Source organism: Eptatretus burgeri, chromosome 11 (genome assembly GCF_056783735.1).
Source record: "Eptatretus burgeri isolate ZD-2024b chromosome 11, Ebu_testis_v1, whole genome shotgun sequence".
NCBI classification, from domain to species: Eukaryota; Metazoa; Chordata; class Myxini; order Myxiniformes; family Myxinidae; genus Eptatretus; species Eptatretus burgeri.
In genome coordinates, this window is record NC_140971.1 from 81,567,654 (window position 1) to 81,590,138 (window position 22,485).

Below are 22,485 nucleotides of genomic sequence, written 5' to 3' on the forward strand. Positions count from 1 at the left end.
AGTTTTCTTTGGGATGAGAACATGGTGAAAGGCTTTCCAGTTTGGTTGGAAGGGGTATTCTGGAGGCAGGTAGTTGTGCCACTTCCTTGACTGCCAAGTTCCTAAAGAAGGTCGAATTGCTTTCACACAGACCTGGTATATATATGACGTTTTTTCAGACCCACTTCTGGTGCGATTCCAAAATGTATTTTTGGAATATATTTTACAACTGAACCGGAAATCATGACAGTGGGAGTGAGTTCTAGATTTGGGAAGAGAGGATTTGATTCGCTTATGGTTGAGTCATCACCAGTGCGAGGAGATCTCTCCCAATGCACCTTAACTCTGCGGTACACCTGAAGTACTTCACATAATAAAAGGGATATTATACAGCTGGACCGTATGCCAACCTTGGTTGCTAGTGCTGCAGCACTCAACCATCTCATGTTGTCAATCATTAGATCAGAAACGCAATGGACACCGTTCTGAATAAAATGATCGATAAAAGAATGCTCCATTCCTATTCTTTTAAAAAAAGAGAATTGTAAAACGGAGGTTTGTTCAAAAACATATCTTTGGTGGAGAAGAGATAATCATGGTCGATCATAAAAACATGCCAAGCATTGAAAATGTTATTATAAAAATTACCCCCGTGTGGGGGTGACGGTCATCTCTATAACACCACAAGTTCTCAATGTTCAGTTATGACCGAAGACTACTGCGCAGTTCTACTGCACAGCTCGAACTGCGCAGTTTGGTTAAAGATGACTCGGCATTTTGGCGCTCGAGCACGAAATTATATTTTGAAAATAAATGCCGACGTTTACATTTTGGGTTTTGAAACTTTTTCACCTTCGGCGGAAAATGTATAAATATACAAGGTCAGCTACTCTGCAATGACACCATTCACTAACTTTTACCATGCCCAGTAGAGAATATATTGCCTCCTGAAGGTAGGGCAGTTTTTGCAATCTTTGAAGTTACGTGACGCGAAAACGAAAGCGAAATTCGAAAATCTGTCCTGACCAAATTTAGATATTGTCCCATACATTCATATGCCACAATCAAATTCAAGATCGCTTGAGAAATGGCGGAGGAGATAGAATTTGAAAATCATCATTTTCGCAACTTCAAAGGCCTCGTGACCTTGACCTTGACCTTCAGTGACCTTGAAAGTCATACCATCGTGTAAGTCTCATCGACCTCTATCAGGATCACTAATGACCAAATCTCCCGCTTCAACTTCATTGTGAACGGACGGATGGACGGACGGATCGAAGGACATCGACACCCATATTATCAGGTCATGCTCGAAGAGCTGACCTAAAAAGGTGGAAGCAAGGACAAATCAATACATTTCACATTCATTCAAAATAACCTATATATTAATACTGAAGGACCAATTTTGTGCTCCTCCTAACGGTCGCGTCACGTTTTTCTCGGAACTGTGACCTAGACTGAAAGAAACTTCGGACCTGTAAGAGTGCATCGCGCATAGTGGCAATAGTCAACTTTCAATGCTGAAGCAGAAGAAACACTTTTCGTTGAAATGGGGGCAAGGAGTGAAGAGGCGGGGGGCAAGGTAAGCAAATTTTTGGGCGGAGGTAAGCAAATTGAAAGCGGGAGACAGGGGGAAATGGGGTGGGGGCTGGGTTGAATGAGGCGGAGTTGAGTGTGAGGGGGTGGACAGGGGGTGGGGGCCCGGGGGCAAGTGGAGCGGGGAATCAAAAGACAGGGGGTGGGGAGTGAAGAGGTGGGGCTGGGGTAATTACATTTTTGGGCGGGGGTAAGCAAATTGAATGGGGCAGGGGTGGGGGATGAGTAGGCAGGGGCAAGTACACCCTGTCCAGTCCATGTCCCTCGAGTGTGTGTGAGCTGGTGAGGGTGGTTGAATGAACGGAATCCATCTGTGACGGGGTTTCCGCTAGTTCTGATGAAAAGTCAAGCATACCAGCTTGATGAAGGATGAGAAGGGCGGCGGACCTCCAGACTAAGTCCAACGGACCACAGAGAAGCCGCCAAATTGAGGCGACGCCGAAGGCCATTTCCCTGCACACAATGTCCACAAGACCCTGTCCACCTTCCTCCAAGGGAAGATTCAGGATCTGTGGATGAAGCCAGTATTTTCCACTCCAGAAAAAGTTTATGGACTTTTTTTCTGTATGTTCTGTATGTAGGTTTTCTGTATGTTCAACAGAAAATGTTCAGGAGTCAGTATGGCTTTGATCCTGTGCCACAATCGGGATGCTGCTAAGTTGTTGATGACCAGGACTCGGCTTCGATAAGAGAGCAGAGCGAGTAAGCCTTTCCATTTCAGCAGTTTTTGTTCGAGAGCTTCAGCGAGACCCTCCCAATTATTTGCTTGTGTTGCTGCATCACCGGTGAAAACGCCAAGGTACTTCATTCAGTTGTAAGACCAGGTGAGGCGTTCCGGAAGAACAGGCATGGGCAGCTGGCATGGGCCGATCCACAGTGCCTGGCACTTGTGCCAGTGTATTGCAGCTGAAGAAGCTAAACCATAATAGTTCAAGCAGTCCACCAGTTTCTTGATCTCCTTGCGAGTGCGTACAATGACACAAATATCATCAGCATAGGCAGAAACTTTCACAGGTTTTACTTGAAGATTTGTGTATCTAGTTAAGAAGCTGTGCACTTTGATTAGGAGAGGCTCAATAGTTAGAGTACAAAATACCAGATAAAGGACATCCTTGAAGGATACCTCTTCCAACCTTTACAAGTGAAGTCAATTCAGAGTTCACTCTGAGTACTGAGGAAATGCCATGATAAAAAAGTTTTATAAGGTTGGTAAACCTGGGACCAAGTCCAAAACACTCGAGAACCTTGAAAAGATATGCATGACTAACACGGTCAAAAGCTTTCTCTTGGTCGAGCAAAATCAAACCAAGATTATCATTTTTAGCTTTGCACACATCCCAAAGATCTCTTATTAGGAATATGTTGTCATGTATCTGTCGGTTAGGGATAAAATAGGACTGATCACTTTGAATCAGAGTCGGGAAGAGGGGAGATGCGTCGAGCTAAAGCTTTGGAAAATATTTTATAGTCGGAAGTTAAAAGAGAGATTGGGCGCCAGTTGCCAATATGCTGAGGGTCCCCTTTTTTAGGCAATCGACTAATTACTGCTCTACGACAGCTCATTGGCAATTTCCCACATTGCAAAGAGCTAGTAAAGACCTCCAGAAGCTCTGGACCTAATAAAGATCAACAGGATTTGTAAAACTCGACTGTGAGGCTGTCTCGTACAGGAGATTTTCCAGTCGGCAGAGAAGCCAGCGAGAGTGTAAGTTCTTCCAAGGAAGGTAAGGAATCAAGCTGATCCCTTTGAGCAGCACTTAACGTGAGTAGATCAGGTGTGAAATATCGTCTCGCATCATTGTCAACATCATTTGCCATAAACACGTCTGAGAAGAAGTTATAGATCTCCCTCTTTATACTATCTTGTGTTTAGACAATGTCCCCAGTTAAGAGCTTTAGTGTTTCAATTTGCCTTTGATGGGTGGTCTTTTTATCAAAATGAAAGAAAAATTTTGTTGGCGAGTCAAAGTTATAAATCTGATCCATCCGTAATCGGATCATTGCACCTTTCACTTGGTAGTCAACAAGATCATTTAAAAGGGCCTTTTTTCCAGGAGCATATGGATATTTGTTGTACTGGGGTTGTTTGCAACATCAGATTGTAATTTCAGTATTTCTTTTTTCTCGTACAATCCTTTCCTTTTTTACACTAAAAGATGAGAGGTGATTGAACTGTTTGCAAAAGACGGCAGTCTGTGCCTTTGCGTAGTCCCACCATAATCTAGGGTTACTTAAACTGTTCTTTCGTTCGATGAGGCTATTCCAAAACACTCTAAAGGCTTCACAAAAAGTAATTCTCAACGTTAAACTCAAGTAACATGACGTTAAACTTCCAATACGGACGGCCATGTTGCTGCAGAGCAAGCTTAAAGGAGAATGTTGTCACCAGATGATCAGAGAAAAGAGAAGGCACGATATCAGATTTTAATATTTTATCAAGCATTGTAGCATTGACATAAATTCTGTCTAACCGGGCTCGAGTGTGTCTCTGGGACACACATCTTAACCAGGTGAACTGACGTTGTCTGGGGTGTTGGATACGCCAAACATCCATGAGTCCCACAGTTTTTATAATTTTTTCCAAAGTTTTGGCAGATTTTGGATGTGGCTCCACACTGTTTCTGTCTCAAGCAGGGTCAAGGGTACAGTTGAAGTCACCACTCATTATAAAGCAACAGTTCAAGTAAATTGTGCTTAGAAAGGCCTTTAGTTTAAGGAAGAAGTTATACTTGAAATGAGAGCGAGAGAAGAACCTTCAGAGTTTAGGCTTTATTCCATTTGATTGGAGCCGCTTCTACGGGCACACCAGGAAATACAAGCGCAGCATGGAGTACAAGCAGTAAGGTACACACGCGCAACTAATCACTGCAAAATAAATCAGTATTATATGTCAATCAGTGTTCTCACCATTCAATGAGCACCAAGTGAGCCAGCGACATACAATGGCAATGCCCCAGGGACAAAACCCCGCGGCCGAGCCGACCCTGAGCTTTATCTCTTCTGTGCTCGAGCCGGGCATCATGTGATCACACGTCACGACCTTCCATTCACCACATTCTCCCCGCCTTTAAAATGTAACTAGAGGCCCAGCTAACGCACCATGATTACTTCAGCGCTACAGGAGTATACATTTCAAGCAACGCGAACTATCTAAACTACAGAAGCATACATGCCAAGCAGTGAGGATTATTGTGAGTTGTAGGAGCATGGTAATGAGCATCGATATATTATGTAACGAGCATATAGGAGCATGAGCATCGAGGATGCCGATAATCCCCTTTACAGATTGAGTCGGCGAGGGGGTATTATTCGCCGGCCTCTCCGGGAGTAGATGGCGGTTTCACTTGAGGGAGGCTTCCGATCCTTTTGGTGAGCCTCGACTCGTGCCGTAGATGACTCCCCGATCGCCCCCGGGTGGAACGCGGTAGCTCCGCCGTCTCCCTTCTCGGGTGGAGTCCCTGGGGGAGAAACACCTGGGGGGGGAATGTCAGAGGGAGGTGTGCCAGATGGTGGTGTACCGGCGGGGGGAGTCCCTGAGGGAGCCAAATGACGAACCGACACGGTGGTCTCCCTGCCATCCGGGAGTCTGACATGAGCGTATTCTGGATTAGTATCGATGAGCTCGACCCCTTCCACCAGGGGTTCATACTTGCTTTGTCGTACCGGGCGTTTCATGAACACTGTTCGGGCACCAGTCGGGCACCGATTGTTGGGTTAGCCAGTCGGGCACCGATTGGCCGTCAACATAACGTCGTTGGTGAGTAAACATTCGGTCGTGAGGAGTCGCATTGGTGGACGTGCAGAGCAAAGAGCGTATGGAATTCAGAGCGTCGAGAAGGGTAACCTCCCACCGCTCGGGGCCCAGTCCTCTTGATTTCAACGCCAGAGTTACGGCTTTCCAAATAACTCCATTATAACGTTCCACCTGACCATTACCCTGTGGGTTGTAACCCGTCGTTCGACTAGTTGCGATGCCGTGCTCTAATAGGAACTGTTTTAGCCCGGCCGACATGAAACACGGCCCTCTGTCTGAATGTATGTACGAAGGTTTCCCAAACATAGCGAAGAGGTCAGACAGACATTTCACGACAGTGCCCGAGGTCATATCCGAGCACGGAAACGCGAAAGGGAACCTTGAATACTCATCAACAACGGTGAATATATATCTGTTGTCTGTCTCGGTCGGCAGGGGCCCTTTGAAGTCAATGTTTAGTCTCTCGAAGGGAGAAGTGGCCTTGATCAGTCTGCCAGGAGCCGCACCATAGAATCTGGGTTTTCGTTCAGCACAAACAGGGCATGAAGCATTCATTTGTTTAATATCTTCAATAGAATAGGGCAGGTTCTGTCTGTGTACGAAATGTGCCATTCTGGTTACCCCCGGGTGGCACAGAGACACATGGAGGTCTTGCAAAGCCCGACTGATTGTCGCCGAACAGTAGACCCGAGAGAAGGTGTCTGCAGCAGGGTTTTCCCTCCCGGGCCGGTAAACAATGTCGTAACTATAGCAAGCTAGGTCTATCCGCCATCTCATAATTTTTTCATTCTTAATTTTCCCGTTATTTTTCCCATCAAACATGAATGCCACGGATCGTTGGTCCGTAACGAGCGTGAAGTGGTTTCCCAGCAAATAATGTCTCCATTTACGCAGCGCTTCGACGATGGCGTACGCTTCCTTCTCTATCGCTGAGTGTCTCTGCTCGCTTCCAGAGAGAGTTCTCGAGAAGAACGCGACGGGTCGCCCAGACTGATTAAGCGTAGCAGCTATGGCGTGATTTGAAGCGTCGGTTTCCACCACGAAGGGCACCGAGCTATCGATCGATAAAACCACGGCATTACTGATATCGTCTTTGAGGTTGTGGAAAGCTGTCACAACAGCGGCATCTGGTGGAAAGTTTTTGCAATGCACTAGGGGATGTATTTTCTCGGAGTATTGCGAAATCCATCTCGCATAGTAAGCAAACATGCCGATCACCCGGCGCATTGTCTGCAAGTCCTGAGGTGGTGGTAGCTCACGGAGCAGGCGCAATCGTTCAGAATCAGGCTTAATTGTGCCGTCGGCTATTGTGTAGCCGAGAAGGTCAATTGACCTTGCCGAGAATACGCATTTCTCATAGTTGAGAGTCAGATTATATTTTCTAGCAATGCCCAAGAATCTGTCCAGATTCATATCATGTTCCCCCTGATCCCTACCGCACACTGTGACATTGTCCACGTAAACAAAAGTGTCTTTGAGGTTTTCATCTGAAATGATGTCGTCCATAACTCGTTGGAAGCAAGCTACTCCATTCGTGACACCGAATGGTATCCTTCTGAACTGGTAGAGGCGCCTCCCTGCCTGGAATGCGGTGTAAGGTTTGTCTTCCTCTCGGATGGGAATTTGGTGATAGGCGCTTCGCAAGTCGATGGTGCTGAATACCTTATAATTGGCCACGCGTTCGACCATCTCGTCTATGCGCGGCAGGGGGTAGGCATCAAGTTGGGTAAAGCGATTGACCGTTTGGGAATAATCGACAACCATTCGTTTCTTATGGTTCTGACTGCTGGTTACTAACACCTGTGCGCGCCATGGCGAATCGCTCGGTTCTATAATTCCTTCTTCCAGTAATCGCTTGATTTCTGAGGTGATGAAATTCATGTCAGCAGTGGTATATCGCCGCGATTTAATCGCTATCGGTTTGCAGACTGGCGACAAGTTAGCGAACAGCTGGGGGGACGTCACCTCCGCGGTGGTCAACGCATTTAAAATTAGACGAGGCTTGCTTCCTCCAAAGGGTATTTCGACACTCGTGTGCTGCTTGAGGACATTATGACCCAGAATTACGTCTGCGCACAAATCACGAAGCACCAGTACCCTTACATCCCGATGCGTGTACCCTTTTACGTCCAATTCAACATTGCAGTACCCTCGTACGCGGGATTGTAGTGAGGTGGCGGCCATGCATACCGTATTGTCTGTCGGGTGGATTATCCATTTCCTGCCCTTTACTAGCTGCTGTTGACGAAACTTTCAGAGCTACCGGTATCAATCAGTGCCTCAGCCATATGCCCGTTAATTCGAACATTGATGATAGCCTTGGATAGATTCCCCGGGGAGGCTGCAGTTAATTTATTTTGTGAGTAGAGAGCCGCAGAAGTGGGTTTATTTCTCCTTAGAGTAGATTTACATACCCTGGCATAATGCCCTTTCTTGTCGCAATTCATGCATGTGGCATCTCTGGCAGGGCATTTTTGACGAGGGTGCCTTTTGTACCCACAAAAGAAGCATTTACCAACCGGAGCAGTTGCTGAGGAGTTTGACGTGGCCTGGGTATCCGGCTCCTCGGGTGTTTCTCCATCCCCTATGTCTGGCTGTGTCTGTGCCAGTGGGGTTCCTTGGGTTCCCATCGTAGCAGCATTCATTAGCAGCATCGGTGTCCCAAATGACTCAGATTGCTGCTGAGCCGTATCCATCGCTCGTGCCTGATCGACTACCTTGTCAAGAGTGGGTTGCGCTTTCTCTAGTAAGCGTTGCCGTATGTGGGCTGATCTGAGTCCTTGGATGAATGCCTCCCGTGTCGCTTCCTTTCGGTGTTCCTCGGCGCTTACGGCCCGGAAGCTGCCGTCTTTTCCCAGCTGATTCAGAGCTTGCAGGAACTGATCGATTGTCTCCCCGGCTGCTTGCTTGCGTGTGTTGAGATGTCGTATGTATACCTTGTTCTTGCGCTTCACGTAGAGCGCCTGCAGCATGTCAATCGCTGCTTTGTAAGTGTCGCACTCCGAGAAGAGCCTGTATACGCTGGGCGAGACATGATTCACGAGAGCGGCAAATTTGTCAGCTCGCTCCTCGATGATGGTCAGATAGTGTGAGAAGGAACAGAACCAATACGACCATTTCATTTCTGCGTCAGTCGCGTTTGGGTCTGCGTCGAACCTCTCTGGTTTGTAGATCTTGTCCATCGTTGGTTGAGAGAGCCGAGAAAACCAAATGGAATAAATTGAAATGAGAGCGAGAGAAGAACCTTCAGAGTTTAGGCTTTATTCCATTTGATTGGAGCCGCTTCTACGGGCACACCAGGAAATACAAGCGCAGCATGGAGTACAAGCAGTAAGGTATACACGCGCAACTAATCACCGCAAAATAAATCAGTATTATATATCAATCAGTGTTCTCACCATTCAATGAGCACCAAGTGAGCCGGCGACATACAATGGCAATGCCCCAGGGACAAAACCCCGCGGCCGAGCCGACCCTCAGCTTTATCTCTTCTGTGCTCGAGCCGGGCATCATGTGATCACACGTCACGACCTTCCATTCACCACAATACTTTTCAGCATTCTCGTTGGGGGCATAAATGTTTACAAAAATAAAGATTTGATTGTTGGCAATGAACTGAAGACAAGCCAGACGTCCAGGAATTATTTCATTATAATGAACTTGCGAGAGTGTTAATGAAGGAGAGACAAAGAAGGCAATCCTGGCAGTGAAGGAATTTATATCACTGAAGAACCACTGACCCTTCATGAGCCTTCTCCATTGGGCTTGGGCAGTCAGATCTCCATGCGTTTCTTGCAATAACAAGACGTCCAGGTGCAAACGCCGTGTCAGATCTATTACCTGAACTTTGCGTTCTAAACGAGAACCACCGTTAATGTTTAGACTTCCGAAATTGACGTCCATGTGCTTAGAAAGGGAAAGAAGAAAAATAAATAAATAAGAGAAACACACCATAAGGACCTCACTTAAGAAGCTCCTGTCGAGCTTTCTGGATCATTTTTTTTAGCCGCGTCGCGTTGCGAACGCTGGCTCTAAGAGAGCCCCGCATTGTTCTTCTTCTTCTTGTTGTTCTTCTTCTGGACGTGGCTCTTGGACACATTTATCCTTGTTTAACCTGTGCTTCTGAGCCTCAGTGAAGTTTGGGGTGACAGGGTTACGTACAATTTCTTTCAATTTCGTAATTAACATCGGAAGATCAGGGAAATGATCTTTCAGTTCAATATTTCTCTTGCAATAAGAATCCCTCAAGAAGTCCCAAAGCTCGTCATCCGAAGGTCTGCTTTCAGCCTTTAGAATCTGAGAGGACTCATCTTGACCTTCACCATCAGATTCCTCACATGGGGAATCGATTGGTGTTTCAGTTTCATTGTGAGAATCACATGATTGCTCGGTTTCAATGAAACAATCTTCTTCGGCCTCTTATATATCAGAGTTACGTCAGGGGATTCTTCGAAATGTAAGAGAGGACTCCAAGCTTGTCCGTGACACGGCCACGGTGCTCGAATCATGAGTGTCATTCTCCATTGGAGGATTTAAACTATCCTCCATTGTTCCCTTAGTGTCCTTATTTGCCTCATTTATTGTTTTATTTGAGAGAGACTGTAAAAGTTTCTCTTCCTCCTGTGACTGTTGGATATGGGAGCAGTCTACATAAGGAACGTCCTTGTACGAGAGGACGCTCTCTGTGGGGTTAGAAACACTGATTGGGATTGGCAAGTTCGATACGAGTGTTTCATTGATAACATTTGTACAAGCGGACGTTTCTGGATTACTTTCTTCTTCCAGAAAGGCAAATCTGTTATTACATGAAATTGCAGTAATTACATTTTCGCTGATTTGCCTTTTACCAGAAGGTGACACACGTGGTGCAAGGGATTTACGTTTTTTTAACTTTTGAGATGGTAATAAACCCATCACTTGCACTGTCCATTGGCTCATTGGGAGGGGGAGTGTCCACTTGTTCAGCCGGTTTATCCTGTACGTTCTATGAAAGGGAAACGTTAACATTAATCTGTGAGTCGCCATTATTCGGTTCGGCCGTGGAAGGCTGCGTTTTTTGAAGAGGTAAAAACTGTTTCACGTGTCCCACTGCACCACAACCAAAGCACCTTAGCGTATCAGTGTTAACATATACTTGGTAGTCGTGACTATTTACAGTGAACTTTAAAATGACGTTCAGAGAGGGATAATCCTTGTTGAGTACCATAAATACCTGTCTACGGAAACACATCACGTGACTGGCACATTCATCTTTACAGCCCAAAGGGAGCATTATTAGAGGGGACACGCAGTGTCCATAGCATTGCAGCGCTTTCAGGATTACATTACTGCTCAGGAATGGCGGTACATTTGAGATAACCACTTCCTGAGCAGGAGTATCTAAAGGATACGTCATCACAAAGTGTCCAGAGTCGAGGGACAGGCCTTGTTGAACGATGAGAGCAACGTTCTCTTCGTCGGACACAAACACGATAACTCGTTGATTCATCCGCGACGCGGCTCGTACCTCACCGAACCCGATAATGTTCCCGATCGCGAGAACAATCGCTTCCACCGAAACGCCCTCGGGTGGAGAGCAGGTGATTCCATTTTTCCGCGATAACCGTTCGAACGCGGCATCTCACTGCAAGCGAGTGGCCGCCATGTTTCAATACACGACGACCGACGTCTTCCTCACTCAGGAAGAGGAAGTTACCAATACACTCCTACTTTTACTGAACCTTGGGAAAGGGAGTGCAAACTGAACAAAATGAGGAAAGATAAGCGAAATGAAAAGGAAAATAAAGGTTTAAAGCGAAAAGTTTTTGAATTTTGAAACGACTTACAGGGAACCGCCCAGGAACCGACGATACCCTGACTAACACCGCGACGAGCTCTCTCTTCTCTACACAGATGGGAAACACGGGAAAACCTCACAAACAAAAACCACGAACACAGAGGAATGAAATGGGCAATGTGGGAACACAACAACAGCATAACGGAGGACAGGTACTCACGACACGAAGTAAGCAGCCGCCATGACAGTACACACAATGTACCAACGGCCATTGTGATGAGCTCTCTCTTCTCTACACAGATGGGAAACACGGGAAAACCTCACAAACAAAAAACACGAACACAGAGGAACGAAATGGGCAATGTGGGAACACAACAACAGCATAACGGAGGACAGGTACTCACGACACGAAGTAAGCAGCCGCCATGACAGTACACACATGTACCAATGGCCAACAGGGTGTGTGTGAGTGTGAGTGTGAGTGTGAGTGTGAGTGTGAGTGTGAGTGTGAGTGTGAGTGTGAGTGTGAGTGTGAGTGTGAGTGTGAGTGTGAGTGTGAGAGAGAGAGAGAGAGAGAGAGAGAGAGAGAGAGAGAGAGAGAGAGAGAGAGAGAGAGAGAGAGAGAGAGAAAGAGAGAGAGAGAGAGAGAGAGGGAGAGAGATTGAGTTTTTATATTCTTTTATTACTCAAGTATAAAAAGGTGTCTCACCAATGAGACAAAGGCGTCAGCACAACACTTTACCGTTTTTTACAGCAAGCAAACAAAATATATTTAAACAAACAAGAGGGTATTTTTAAAGGCAAAAAAAATTATTTTACCAAAACAGATGAACAACCAATTATTAAAAAACATTTTAGGTTGATTCATACATTTTAAATCAGAAAGGAAATTCAAGTGATTCATTTACAACAGAGCAAAGAACATTTTTTACACACCATTTGTCAACAAAATCCTGCATTCTCCCATACTTGCAACAGAAAAAGAAATCAAGCTGAATGCGAGACACAACTAAAGTTCTAAAGGTTAATAAAACACAAGAACAAGCATCCGCAGATTCCACCTTCTTTTTCCTTGTCTTATAAATTGCCATTTTTGCTTCAGCAACCAAAAACCTGGCCAAAGCAGTCTCAGATTTGAAACTAGAGGAAATAGGGAAACCATAAATAAATTTCACCAAGGAAAAAGAAAGACCCATCTTTAAAATAATATCATGCAAAAACTGAAAAAGAGGGACAAGTCTTATGCAATCTACATATGCATGACAAAGCGTTTCATTGTTTTCACAAAATGGGCACAATTCCGGGATCTCATTGGAAAACTTGTGCAATAAGATATTATAAGGGAGGATGCAATGCACTGAATCTCCATTGCAGGTCGCCCGAACGTTTAGAAATTGGGGGGGGGGGGTATATAAACCTCTCCATGCAGGGACAAGAGGGGTCGAAGTTGGCAAATGTTCTTTCCATTGAATCCCAAAAGGACTTTTAACTGAATCAGCAAAAATATACTGAATACAAAAGGAATACAGGTTCCCCTTCTCAATGGAATTTAAAGGTACAGATTTGCCATCCCAGTCCAAAAGCAAAACAGGGAAGGCATATTGATTGGGAAAATCCACAATATCAAAAAGACTCCTGAAACCCACTCCATAACTCATTAATGCCTTTAAGATAGCAGAAAAAAGCTGACCAATTATCCGAATTGATTTCAACCCAGTAATGGTGGAGATTTCATGACCAGATTTCCATCTTTCTTTTGAAAAATCCAGCAGGTTGTGCACAAGAAGTATATTGGACCCCACAAAATGTTGCACAAAAGCCCTAGAGGATGGGATTCCTGTAAAACAGGGATTGTAGAAAACTGGTTCATTTAAGAACATCGAGGCAGTAAAGGAAGTGACCTCACGTTGCAGTAGATAAAGCTTGCCAAGCATTGATCACACTCTGCATATACAGAGGAAGTGGTGACACGTCGATCTTCATATCAGGAGGTCGAGCAAAAAAAGCTCACCGCCATATCCTAGCCGGCCCGCTTGCTTTAGCAAACAAAGGGTCAAACTCTCCCAAGGCATGTGGTTATAAAGCAACTTTTTCACAAAAAGAATGCGGAAAGTCATGATCCTGCTGGTGATGTCAACAAGCCCTTGACCCCCCTCATTCCGAGAAAGGCTGAGCACACCTGGTCGAAACCAGTGCATACCACCCCAGAAAAAAATCGATTAAGTGTTTTTGAATATTTTTAATTAGCCATGCAGGTGGCTGCAAGACAATAAACCTGTGCCACAAGATGGAAGAGACCAAATTGTTAATAACTAAAACTCTTCCATGATATGATAATTTGCACAGAAGGCCCCTCCATCTCTGAAGTCTGGAGTAGACTTTGTCTGTTAGTCCATCCCAGTTTTTCTGAATACTTTGAGCATCACCAAGGTGTACACCCAAATGGTAAAACACTATTATTCTTCCAGGATAAATTGCCAGGTAGTGTTGGGAAGGAAAAATGCATTGCTAATCCAAAAAAGGAGGCATAACTCTTTGTCCAGTTTACTCTGGCTGAGCAAGCAAGGGTAAAATTATTCATAGTTTTAAGTAGTTCAGATACATCTTCTTGACATTGAATTGTAGTGCAGATATCATCTGCATAAGCAACAACTTTTATAGCAGGTATGTCCGGAGCGACAGAGAATCCCACAAGTTTCTCACGCAATTTAACTAAAAGGGGTTCAATGGAAAGAACATAAAGGAGTCCGGATTAGGGACACCCTTGCCTTATTCCTCTGGTAACAGTAAAGGGAGGAATCAACTCATTATTTATTTTGAATAAACTAGAAATATTGTGATACAACAACTGAATATATGATACAAAAATATGACCAAAACCAAAACCCTTTAGGATAGCAAATAGATAACTATGATCTATACTATCAAAGGCATGCTCTTGATCAACAAAGATTAAGCCAGTACTTTTATGCAGAAGATCACACACATCAGCAATGTCACGAACAGCGCCAAGATTGTCATATATTGATCATCCAGGCACACAACAGGTTTGATCAGGATGCACCAAAGATTGGACTACCAATTTTAAGCGAGAGGCAAGGACCTTTGAAAAAATCTTGTAGTCGGTGTCAGTAAGGAGACAGGACGCCAGTTTCTGAGTAACTGGGTGTCTCCCTTCTTTGGTAACAAGGAAACAACGGCTCGCCGGAAACTTAGGGGGAGCTCCCAACTTGAAAACTTTCCTTGAGTACTTCCAAAAGTTCGGGTCCGATAATGTCCCAAAAGGTTTTGTAGAATTCACAGGGGATTCCATCCAGACCAGGAGCTTTCCCGGACGCCATACTGGAAAGAGCAAGACCCAACTCCTCCAGCGTGATGGACCTCTCCAAAGAGGCTCGCTGTGACTCAGACAACTTGGGTAAAGGTTCAATAAAGGCTTTTGCAATATTCAAATCAATCTTTTTTGCATAGAATAAAGAAGAAAAATAATCGACTACAATTCTTTTAATCATCTTAGGTTCACTTACTATCTCTCCTTCAGGTGATTGTACAGATAATAGTTGTTGTTGAGCTTTAGTTTTCCTCTCCAAAGAGAAGAAAATCTTTGATGAAGTGTCAAAAAGACTCAAATTTTTAATCTTAAGCCGCACTAAAGCCCCTTTAGCCCTTTCGTTGACAAGACTGTGAAGAAGTTCTTTTTTAGTTATAAATTCTTTACGTAACCCTTGATTTCTGTTCAACTCAAGAGGATTTCTTTGCAATTCTAAAACCTCTTTTTCTAGAATCGTTATCCTTGAAAGACTATCCCGAGAGTGATGAAGTTTATACTGCTGACAAAAGATTTTGATGTGGATTTTTACAATATCCCACCATTGTAGCTTGCTATGAAAAGTATTTTCCTTCTGTAAAGAGAAGTCCAAAAGATCCTAAAAGCATTGCAAAAAACAATGTCTTCCAAAAGACTAACATTTAGAGCCCAATAGGCACTCCTACGTTGAAGATAGGGAAAAGTTAATTTTAAAGAAACTAGGTGGTGATCCGAAAAGCCAGAGGGAGAAATTGCCGTAGACAATATGAAGTTCCGAAAATCATTATTAACATAAAATCTATCTAAGCGAGCGAACGATACCCTGTTATTGGAAGCTTGACACCACGAATATTGCTTAACTTTGGGGTTCTGCAATCTCCAACCATCAACCAAATTATACTTTGCTAAAATGGTCGCAAACCCTTTTGCACTCTCAGGGTGAGGTTCTGAGCCATTACGGTCAGGAGCTGGCTCCAAGGTACAATTAAAAATCACCAGCGAGGCACACGAGACCACTAAAATCAATCTGGGATAAACAATCATCAAGAATGGAAAAATATTCGTTTCTTTTTGCAGGATTACTTGGGACATAAGCATTTAATAGTGTGATTTTATAGCCTCCATAAGAAAAAAAACCACAAAAGCCAAATGACCTTGCATGAATTCGTGAAAAACAATTTGGTCCGATGAAAGACTTGATCGAAACCAGAAAGCAACTCCTGCACTGCAGCAATCAAAGGAACTGAAAAACCAAGAACCCCTTATTGTGGTTTGCCACTCTGCAGAACAAGTCGGTCCACAACGCACATCCTGAAGAAGAGCTACATCAATATGCTTTTGATCAAGTAACAGTCGAACATGTGTTTTACGTATAGGGGCGCGGCCCCCATTTATGTTTAAACAAGCAAGAGACAGAACCATTTTAGTATTTTATAGGTGGGTACTGGCTACTGAAGTTCTTTCCTTGCCAGAGTTACATATTTCCTCAATCTGTGTACGTGGGATTCATTGGCGCCATAGGCTGCCGGATTTTTAGTAATAAGGGATGCGGTAAGCATAAATTTATCGAGTTCCGGAAAGAAATCGGTTAGTTTAATTTTTTTCCGAAAGGTGTTATGGAGGAACTTGATCACCTTCGCAGGAGCAGGGGCATTTAAGCCCTTGTGGTCTTGTGAATCTCCAGCTGCACCATCCAACTCAGAAGAATCTGATATTGAACAAGTATCATCGGAATCACACGACTCGTGTTCAAATTCAGCATCCTTTTTCTTTACAGATATAGCAGACATTGGAAATGGTTTCACGAAAAAGGAATCCTCAGGAAGCAGATTTCCTTCTAACTTTTCAGGTGTCTGCTTCAAAGTCACTGAGGTAATGGGTGTGGCTGTAGATGTGACAGGCAGTTCTATGGTACTCGGTGCAATTACAGTTTGGTGAGATTGTTCTGTGGTGTTAGGCATAACTATAGTTTGGACAGATGGCTCTGAGTTATTAGGCTCTACTGTAGTCTGAACTGCTGGTTCTGAGGTATTAGGCACGACTATGGTTTCAACAGTTGGTTCTTCGGTGTTAGACACAATCTCCGCATGAACATCCTGCTTCAGTGTATGACTACCCACTGTATGTCCAGAACAAGTTTCGTCTCTGCCTGGGACATCTACTGATGGTTTGTTTTGAAGCTCCATAGTCTCCTCGTCATCACATGTGAGAGGGCAGGCATAAACATCTGAAGGATTTTGGTTACTCTCTTTCCGATTGAGTGAAAATCTCTTCACAGCGACCGCTTCCGCGTATGAAGAAGGTTCGACTAAAACTGCACTTTGGTGCCTCCGTTTTCCTCGTGTTACCCAACCAGACTCATTTTTTCCATTTGTTTGATTTTCAGAGTTTTCCCCTGCCTTAGTAGACACCCCAGTGACCTCAGGTTCATTTACATTTTCAACTTTACTTGATTCTTTTTCAATGCCCCTTGGGCATTCATTTTTCATGTGACCATACTGTCCACATTTGTAACACACTAAAGTCTGAGATGAGGCAAAGATGCGGTAAGTAAACTTTTCATGTTCAATTTTTAACATCACGTCAAGCTCACGAATGTTTGGCTTCGGAATAATAAATAGTTGACGTCGAAAGGAAAGAATATGTTTTGTACTGTGGTCCTTAAAGCGAACAGGAATGAAAGTTATTTTTGAAACCACAGTGCCATACTGTTCTAAAGCAGCCTTCACCTGCTCGTTTTTTATGAAGGGAGGAATATTTGACAGGAGTACCTTCATCGATGGAACATCGAGGGGTGATATGAAGAGGAATATATCTGGCTCCACAGTCAGTCCTGACTCCACAAGCTGCGCCACCATTTCCTCTTTAGCGACGAAGATAACCACACGCTGATTCATTCTCGATGCAGCTATTACACGATGCATGCCGATTAATTTTCCGACACACAAAACAACTTTTTCAACTGAGATTTCGGGTGGTGGCGTACACGAAAACCCATTTTTCCGACTTAAAGACTCTAACAGCTCAACGGTCGCCATGATTTAGGCGCAATAACACTCAATGCCTCGGGGTATTAAAAAAAATATATATATATAATAATAATAATAATAATAATAATAATAATAAAAACCAATACACAAGCGACGCTGGCGAATGGAGGAAAATAATAATAATACTAATGATAATAATATGGACGCGGTCCAAGAATCATTTAAAGGAGCCAAAGCGATGGCAAAAACTAACAAAACACGTCGGATGGAAACCAGGCCTCAAAACTGGGAGGGGTTCTGAGAAACCCGAACTCCACCTACCGTGCGCGCTCTCTTTCTCTCTCTCGCTCAATGGAAAAGAGAAAACAAGGAGAAAGGGGGTCAAGAGAAAACAAAAACTAAAACATTTAGACGATGAGAAGAGGGAAAGGAGAAAGCAACACAGGCTCCGCGCGTACCGCCAGGAACTGAGCAACAGGTCTTCGCGATTGCACACACGTGCCAAGCGAGCAACAGCTGTGCAAAGTGGAAGGAGAGAGATAGAGATAGAGATAGAGATAGAGATAGAGATAGAGATAGAGATAGAGATAGAGAGATACTTGACTTTTGTATCTTTTTATTATAAAAATAGAAAATAAAGCCCCCAAATGGGAGTTACATTTTAATTTCATAGAAAGAAGGAAAACCAAGAAACAATTTCTGAAGAAAGGAAAGGATGAATCGGGTGGATTATATTCAAAACATTTCTCAAAAGGATAAACATTCCCTCTCGGACTTTGCAAATAACTTCTTTTATACACCATTTTGATTTGAACTATGGTAATCTTCCAGTTACTGAAAAGAAAGCAAAATCCAATTTAACTTGACTTATTACAAGGTTTTGGAACAAGAACAAAGCATCTTCATCATTTACTCCAACACTGTCAAGTTTTCTTTTCCTTGATTTATATACTGCAATCTTTGGCTGAGCAAGCAGGAAATTGGCAAACACAGAATTGGAATTTTTGTGTGGGATATCCAATCGGTAGATGAACACACAAGTGTTAAAATCAAACCAAACCTCACAAAACAATTCTGAAGTAAAATAAATAAAGGTGCCAACCGTTGGCATTCAACATAGATGTGAAAAAGGTTTTCAGATTCCTTACAAAAAGGACATTAATCTACAAGCAGATTTGAAAAACGGTGTAATAAGTGATTAGAAGGAAGGATCCAGTGTACTAGTCTCCATTGGAGGTCACCATGTCGTGGTGGTACAGGAGGGTGATAAAAACCTTTCCAGTTAGGAAAATAAGGGGGAGAACAATGTAAAGAGGTCTCTCCATCGAACCTTCTGCTGTGTTATTTGCCATTGCGAAATAAATTTTACACAACCCAAATAAAGGTCTTTTTGTTTGGGAAGGCCATTGAAGCCTACGTTAAAAGGGGGACAAGGAAGAGGGCTGGCAAGAGAAAAAGCACATACGAGTTCAGTAAAGGTAGAGAGAGAAGGTATTCGATGTGTATTTTGTTCATTGCTTTGGTGGTCCTGCTCCCAAGCAGGTGCAAGCTGTGTGCATGTCCGAAGCATACTACATAATATGCGTGCCACGATTCGAGAGGATCGCACACCGACCAGTCTTGCCAATGCATCAGCTCCGATCCAGCTGCCGTTTGGGCTGAGAAGATCTGTGACAGATTTAACGCCCTTGTCGGTAAAGCGTTGAATAAAACACCTATCAGCTGGCATATCATGGAAAAGGGATTTGTTGAACAAAGGTTCTTCCAGAAACATCTGTTTCGGGTAAGAATGTGTAGCTCTTGTTATTGTCAGAGCTTGCCACGCATTTAGCATGCTCTGATAGAAACCAGAGAGGGGGGATGTGTCGATTTTGGAAAGGTCCATCAGGAAAGGAGAGTGGTCATAGCCGAGCCTCCCAGCCTGTTGCAAAAGGTGACGAGCGACGTTGACCCATGGTGGAGAGGGTCGCATGTACAACATGTGAAGAGCAACCGAGAGTCGAAAGGCCATTAGCCGGCTCTTTATGTCGACCAGGCCTTGTCCTCCATCTGTCAGTGGTAAACTGAGGACCCCAGGTCGCAGCCCGTGTTTTCCGTCCCAGAAAAAGGACACGAAGCACTTCTGGAGCTGTTGAAGCAACACTGCTGGAGGATGCAGCACGAAGAACCTGTGCCATAAGGTGGAGGCCACCAGTGTGTTGATGACCAATACCCTTCCACGATATGACAGTTGTGTGATCAGACCTTTCCATTTTTGCAGTTTACCCTCAACAAACTCGAGCAGACCTGCCCAATTTTTTGCTACTATGGTATTATTACCTAAGAACACTCCAAGGTATTTCACACCATCATTGGCCAATGACAGTGGAGCAGGAAATATTGGCGCCAAGAAGCACAACGGACCGAGCCAAAGGGTGCTCATTTTGTTTCCAATTTACTTTGGCTGAAGAAGCCTTTTTGAATAAGGATAAACAATAACGAACGATGTTAACGTCATTGATATCTTGTACGAATACACACACGTCATCAGCGTATGCCAGTACCTTGATGGGCCGTTCAAGCTGGGACAGACTAACCCCTGTTAGTCTACAGCGCAAATAAATCAGGGTTCGATGGAGAGAGCAACCTTGTCTAATTCCCTTGTTAATAGACAAAGGTGCAACAAGTTCATTGTTTATCTTAAGCACACTATAAATATTTTTGTATAGTATTTTAATATAAGAGATGAAGGTTGATCCAAGTCCAAACTGCTCAAGTACTTCGAAAAGGTACCGATGGTCAACACGGTCAAAGGCTTTCTCCTGATCAAGGAGAAGAAGTCCTAAATCTTTTGGGTTTTCCTTGCACATTTCAATGATGTCTCTCACAAGGGAGATGTTGTCATAGTTGGAACGTTTTGGGACACATTAACATTGGTCTTTCTTCAACAATGAGGATAAATGAGGAGTAAGTCATGATGCCAGGGCTTTTGAAAATATCTTATAGTCCGTACATAACAGGGAGATAGGACGCCAATTTTCAAAACGCAGCATGCCTCCCTTTTTGGGGATGAGGGTAAGAAGAGCTCACCGGCAACTCCGAGGTAGCTCTCTAAGCTGGCAGCTTGCGTTCAAGGTGTTAATGAGTTCTGGACCCAATAAGTGCCAAAACTTCTTGTAAAATTCGGTTGTAAGTCTATCCAATCCAGGTGCTTTCCCAATGGCAAGGCCATGCAGGGCAGTGCCAAGTTCATCCAAAGTAATGGGTCTTTCCAGTTGGGAACGACCATCTGCACACAACACTGGCAGGCCTACGGAGATCGAAGCGACACTGACAGGATTTATTTGTTCCATTGAATATATTTTCGAAACGTATATCTTCACAAAAAGTTTGATTTCTGATTGTGAAAAAGGTAATGGATGAATCTGCTAATCGCAGCTGAGAAAGCTGTTTACTGGGAAGACATTTCTCTAAGGAAAAGAAGTACTTGGTTGGTACGTCTGCCTCATTCAGGTGTCGCACCCTCATCCGAACTAAGGCACCACGTGCATTCCTCTCGGTTATTTCCTTTAATAAGGAATGTTTCTCAGTTAAGGTTTTTTGTATGTTACTATTATTTTGTGCGATGACCCGTTGGAGTTGTAAAATCTCCAACTGTAATATTTTCTTAACTTCATGGTCAGCCCTTGCTGAGAAAAACTGATATTGTTGACAGAAACCATTAATTTGGGTTTTTACTAAATCCCACCATATCAACGGGTTAACAGGACAGCTTAACTTCTGTTCTAGGAGAGCCGTCCAGAAGGATTCAAAGGCCTGAATGAAGATGAGGTTTTCTAGTAAACTGTTATTGAATTTCCAATGAGAGCTCCCTGGACATGGTTTAGAGAGTTGAATAAAGACTCGAGCTAAGGAATGGTCGGAGAAACCAGAAGGCACGATATCGGATTTATAAACTCCATGTAATAAATGAGAATTTACATAGATGCGATCAAGCCTCGCAAGTGAGATGTGGTTGTTTAAACAACGACACCATGTGTAAGACCGATCAGAAGGGTGCTGCACGCGCCAAGCATCATGAAGATTATATTTCGCAATGATGTTTGCAAAATGTTTTGTGGTACATGGTTGGGGTTCCAGCCCGTTCCGGTCAAATAAAGCATTAACAGAAGTTAAAATCGCCACCAATAATTAGACAAGTCTGCAAATCCAGTGTTTGCAGGAATTTTCTCAGTTCGGCAAAAAAGGAGATCCGCTCGTCATTTTTGCTTGGAGCGTACACATTAAGAATTGTGGACTTGACCTGATCAATAGAGAAGGTCACGGAGGCAAGGTGTCCATCAATAATACTCATACATTTAAGGCAGGACGGATGGAAATGTTTCCCTAAGACAAACATGATGCCTGCCTTCGACGTGGAGTTGTTACTGAAGAAACATTCCTTGTCCATAAATAGTTGCCACTGAGCCTGAACAGATCGGACAGCATGGGTCTCTTGTAACAAAGCTATGTCGAGACCGTTGACCTCTACCAACTGTTTAATTTGGATCTTGCGGAGCGGACTCCCACCACCATTAACATTCTTTGTTCCAATCTTGAAACTGGCCATGAGGAAAATAATAGCTTCGAAGAATAAGATCAGAGGTGGGATAATTGATTAGGATCCCTTTTCGCCTTGGCAATCAGTTTTTTTAAGCGGTGACAGTGTGTCTGGTGGAAACCGAATAAGTCAGGCTTACGTACGATAGCCTGAGCACACTCAAGGAAGGACGGTAGATCTGGAAAGTATTCCGTCAGGTTTATATTGCGTTTCCTGTATGTATTTTGCAAGAAGAGTCTTATTTGTTCAGGGGGGTGGGGGGGGGGGTAGGACCGTGACTGGTCAGCTTCGCCACCGTTTCCACCTGACTGTTCCTGTTTGCTTCCTCCAGGTCAGATTCGTCAGAGTCAGTTTTAGTTTCCGAGTCACACAAGCTTGTCCAGTCCTGCATATCAATACTGTCGTCAGTATTGATACACGGATCTGTACTGGTTACCATGTCTATGTGCTCTTCCATTGTGGGAACAAACATCTCCTGGTGAAGTCATGGAAATAATCGGGAGA